The following is a 6,000-nucleotide window of genomic DNA, read 5'->3' as shown; positions in this document are numbered from 1 at the left end:
CATACAACACACACTAACACATACACATTATGACCAAAAAAAGAAAAGAAATACACTCGTGCACATCCAACAACACATACAAAATGTACGTACGTACGTACGTACGCACGCACATACGCACACACATGCACAGCTATCAGCCTCAATGAAACGTTGCAAGCTGAGATGAGCGCGTGTGTCGGATTATTGAGACAGGCGGTGAATAAAGATGTTGGGCTGCTCAGCCATGGTGCAGCTTCTGCTGCTGACAGCAGAACAGGCTAGACACACTCACCAGGCTGGGAGGAAGCTTCATGGTGGAACGTGCGATGTGGCGTTCTTGGGAAGGTGCCGGGGTATAATAATGGATGCTTCACACGGTAGTTAGATAGGTAGTTGAACTGTCATTCTTTCACACCAGGAAAATCTAGAACAGTGGTTCTCAAAACTTTTTAATGTCAAGGACCCCCATAATAACTCTGAAAGTGTACCAAATGGAACCAAATTTGGTTTCATTTGTTACACGCTCAGACTTACAGACCTGTAACTGTGGCCTCTCTTTGAGGACCGCTAATATGGAACACGCAATGTGAACACAGACACATTATTTTAGTGATGATTTGCAAGTTGAGGGATGGCATGGGTGATGTGCAAGATAAAGCAGACACAACTGTATATGGGATGCTAGGAATGAAGTGAAACCATTGTTTCAATGGAGATAAAGGTGAGAGCAATTCCAGAGGGTTTGTACAGTATGTGTGTACATTCAAAAGGCTTTGATTGCCTTTTCATCTATGATGGGCATAGTATAGTGGACAAGTCAAGAAACATGGGAAACATGTTGGTGAGTGAGGTGAAGGTATGAGGGACATTTACCCTTCAGGATGTGATGCAACCCGTCCGTATGCTGTTTATAGAGCCACCTGGCGCCCAAGTTGTGGAATGACCTTCCTCAACCACTCCCCATCTTCCACTGCCTGCCTTCGGAGTCCACCTAATCTCCTAGCACTTTAGTAATTACCTTTGAGTATGCACTTGTCGACTATTTAGATCAATACCAATCATGCTACTTAGATAGATGCTTTCACTTGTTCCCAGATGCTATGTATATTATTTAGATAGATGTGTGCTGTTTACTCGTTCACAGGTAGTATGTTTGTAATCTAGATAGATTGTTATTTAGACAGATGCTGATGTCAATCAATGTGTACTCGTTATTTCAGACTCAGTTACTTTGAAGCTCATGTTTTCTCAGCGCTCACATTTATTCGACCACCAACCCTGTTGTTGGTTGACTAGAGGTCATTCTGCTTACTCTGACCTTGTACTTTGTAATTCACTCTGGATAAGAGCATCTGATAAATCCCTAAAATGTAAAATGGCAAAGACCTCATTTAGCTTTGAGATTGATTGATTGATTGATTGATTGATTGATTGATTGATTGATTGATTGATTGATTGATTGGTTGATTGATTGATTGATTGAATACTTTATTAGTCAGAAATGTAAACAGCACGAGGTACAGTCAGACATTTAGGCTAAAAGGATAACACAAAAAAGTCCTGGGGACTTGTTTCCATTGTGGTCCTATAGAAAAGGGGGTTGGTGACAAACAATCATCATCACGGTCTTCGAGTAAGCGTGTCCCCTCGATGTTTGGTTGAATTAGGCCTGACCACAACACAATCCAGGAGAGCAATAATGAATTCTGGCAGGCCAGAACTACATCCTCTCAGCACTGATCACATATTTCAGGGGTTTTCTATTCATAGGACAGTACACAGATAAGGAGGAGAGTATGACACACGTCACCAGGTCATACGCCGAATTCGAACCCACAATGTCTCGACTCTGTGCCTGTGTGGTGTGTGTGTGTGTGTGTGTTAGTAAGCTACTCTGGGAGGGCCTGTAGTATCTTGTTACTTTTAACCACTGTAAAGCAGGATTTGTTAAAGAACACAAATTATTATGATGATGATGATGATGATGATCATGATGATGATGATTATTATTATTATTATTTTGTTGCCCGGTTTGTGTGTCTGTGTCATTGTGTGAGCGCAGCTAATCTTAGACACTGCTGGACCAATCAGTATAAAAACTTTCGTGCACACTGCCAGTAGGCGAAGCAAGACACAACACCTGATTTTTTTTTAATCGACCTCTTTGTGGCGCTATACCAGGCCGCTTAAGTTGTGGCCTGAACCATAGGTCATACAGTTGAAATATTTTATTCGATTCCTTGGATCCACAGCCATTTCTGCCAAACTCGATTTTAAGCCTCTTCAATTTCTTCAAAACACGCTTTGCTACTACTTTCGGAGATTTTGTCCAAAAGTCACACAAATCGCTACACATTATCTCTTCAGTCATGTGATCAGATTTTTCATATTCCATTCCGATTGGCTATAATTGCCTTCCAAAATTAGCAGGGGGGCCTGTTTTACAAAGAAATTCCAAAGATCATGGACACATTTTCAGATTGACCCCAAATTTTTATCACATATTGAGGGGCCTCACATTGCACACTGCATAGCCATGGGCACCACAATACTGGAAATGTCTCTGTTTGTTGAAGAAACTTTTTGTCTCCGCCAGGCCGAAAGGCATGGCGAGAGAGTATGTTTTGCCCCCTGTCCGTCCGTCCGTCCGTCCGTCATTCTGTCTGTGGACAGCTAATCTCCGGCACCGTTGGCTTGCTCGCAGTGAAACTGTGCACACACACTCCCTGGATGCCACAGCAGAACCTCTGCCCCAATTTTTTTACATGGGCCTTTTAGAGCGCCACCAGGAGGCCGATTTGTGCAAAACATATTTTTTGACAGTACTCCTACAGATTTTGTCCAACAATCCCGCAAATCGGTACACAGTATCTCTATAGTCATTAAACAAAACGGGTCTTTCAGATTTGTCATATTCCATCCTGATTGGCTAAAAATGGCTTCCAAAGTTTGCGGGACTGCTCCGTTTTGAACAAAACACCTCAAATCATGAACACAGCATGCAATTTCCTTGAAATTTTGCACGCATAATTTTCGAATCAGCCTCATGGTGGCGCTATAACAGGCTGATTAATGTTTTTACCTATAACTGCACCGATCTGTGTAAAACTTTGTAAGCTCACTCCCTAGAGGTCAACGAAAAACCTTTGCCCTGCATTTTTCACATCTGCCTTTCATAGCGCCACCAAGAGGCCAACTTATGTAAAACACATTTTTTCATATTACTCCTTCCGATTTTATCAAAATTTCACGCAAATCAGTACACATGATCTCTATAGTCATGTGATCAAGACGGATCTGTTTGATTTTTTTTTCCATCCTGATTGGCTACGATTCACATCTAAAGTTTGCAGTAGTGGTTTGTTTTGAACAAAATGCCGCAAATCATGAACGCAGCGTCCGATTGCGGTCAAACTTTGCACGCACATTCACACTACGTTGAGTAGCAAATGCCACCCTTTTAACATTGGCCTGTTATAGTGCCACCAGCAGGTCTAATTTAGCAAAAAAAAGTTTTTGAACAAAATGCCTCAAATCATGAATGCAGTGTCCGATTGCCGTGCAAGGCCTAAGAAGAAATGGCTACCTTTTCACATTGGCCTATTATAGCGCCACCAGGAGGCCACAATAACCTACCTGACCTGGCAGAGACCTGTGCTCCGAGGAGCACTTTTTCTAGTTTTTCTTCTTTTTTTCCCCTGCAAATTAGGTACACAATGATCTGTGACAATGAGCATCAAACAGGGTTTTCATATTCCTTACTTCTTGCCTGTATAATTGGCTTCCAAAATTGGTGAGAGGGGCTTATTGCTTACAGAAAATGTCATATACAGTATTAGCGACATTCAATCAACCCCAAATTTGAATCGCATGTTGAAGGGCCTGAAGCACACCTCCAAAAGCCCTTTCACTTCTGTCCATAGGGAGCGCCACGAATGCAAAAGGTTGCACAGTAGTCATATGAATGCTATTTAGCCCCTAGTTTGGCGGCTGGTGGCTGCCTAAAACCCATTGTTTACACAGGCCTGGCTAAGCAACGCAGTCTGGCGGAGATAGGCACTCAGCGGAGTGTCTCTTTCTAGTTGTTGTTATTATTAAAGAACCGTGGCCATTTCCCCTCTAAAGCTCATCTGATTCATTTCTGCCTCCACCTGCGGGGATGAAAAACATATTTCCTTCTCAATGCTTCAGAAAGAATGCTTGAAAATAATACTTTACCCGCTTTCTTTGATTTGCTATTTGCAAGATGTAGTATTAACGAAAGCTTCTATGCAAATACAATTTCTTTGCATATAGAGGTGGTGATTTGAGCTTTAATCCATTATAGTGTATTCCAGTCAGGAGAGCCAAAATAACTAGGATTTTACTGTGTATCAGCGGAGGCTGGTTTTTAATTTCATGTCGTGGGCCCTGAAAACAGGAGCGGTGCCAAGTCATGGAGTGTATAATCCCATGTACCAACAAGCTGAGGAACGGGTTTAATTGGCATTTTCTAGAAAACAAACTTGTGCAGCATCGTGGTGGACATTTTTGTCAACAGAGGGGGTAAGAGCCTCATGAAGGCTGTCAACAGCGCTGCGTGGTAAACAAACAAAAATGGATGCTATGTTGGTGCGATAAGATGGATGTGTGTGATGTGTTCCAACTCGAGTCTTAAATTCCCACAAGTATACACTGAAGATTCAGGACTACAGTGAGTGGTAGTTTAGTGAAGAAGAAGGCAAGAACAACAAGAACATGTATGGTACTGTCCATGAAACAAATTCTGTATTTGTGTCTCTGCATAACCTAAAACAAACTTTCACACGCGCACACGGACACACGTACGTGCACACGGACGTGCACACAGACACACACACATACACACACACACACACACACACACACACACACACACACACACACACACACACACACACACACACACACACACACACACACACACACACACACACACACACACACACACACACACACACACACACACACGTGCACATAATACACATAGGCTATAGTACAGTAACTGCATGTAGACATTTTGTTTTGTTTTGTTTTGTTTTGTTTAGGTTCACGTTTCAGGTGAACAATCTCACATTTGCAGGGTATGAAAGGAATCAAATCGCTAGGAAAGAATACAGTATGACACAGTTTCCCCAGCAAGACTGTGGTGTTAAGGACAGATGCATGAATTGAGACTGGACAAAGACTCTATTACTTAGCTGGGTGCAAGTGAAGATCCCCAGAAATAAAATAAATCACAGGGTTTTGATGGCGCCTAAGCTCGTTGACTGATCCTTAAATGCTATGGAAAACCCTTGAGTGCATTGTTGTAAAAAAAAAGAAAAACACACAACAACAACGTAGCAGCGTATCAAACCTGACAGGCAATCTCCCTTAATGCCGTGAATCCTAAATTACACCATGCTACTGAACGTCAAGGTTAATTCCCTCGCACAGTGTAATGAAATGATTCCACATGACGTCTCCAATTGGTGCCTGGCTTGGAGGCCTGCCCACCAGAAGAGCCGCCTGTCACGCAGGGTTTAAAATGAAGATGAAACCGGAATGAAATTGACAAGTGGAAATGTGGTAGAAAAATCTACTTTGGGTTGTTTTGGTTGAAAACAATAACAATTGCTGGGGCAAAAAAATAAAATCATGATTCCAGCATATTCTTTATTAAAAAAAAAAAAAAAGATTTGCGTTCATGCAAAGCTGGAGGAGAGTGAGCCTACATGCATGCATTATTTCGTAAATGCACCATAATCACGAGAACAACTAAATATGATATTTTATTATGTGGACACAATATGTGGAGGGTAGTTTGCCAGCTGTCACATTTGTGTGACAACCAATCTCTGTCCCTCTCTCTCCTCTCATTGTCTGGCACCTCCCCAGTTTTCCCTCTTCCGTTCCTTTCCATGCTCCACTAATTCCGGTGCCCCTCTGCTCCCATCCCTAAACTACCCCCACCCCCACCCACCAACCAACCAACAACCGCCCCCACCTACACCCCCC

This window comes from Gymnoscopelus braueri, assembly GCF_963280865.1.
Source record: "Gymnoscopelus braueri genome assembly, chromosome: 10".
In the NCBI taxonomy this organism is placed as follows: Eukaryota; Metazoa; Chordata; class Actinopteri; order Myctophiformes; family Myctophidae; genus Gymnoscopelus; species Gymnoscopelus braueri.
This window is presented reverse-complemented; position numbering follows the sequence as displayed.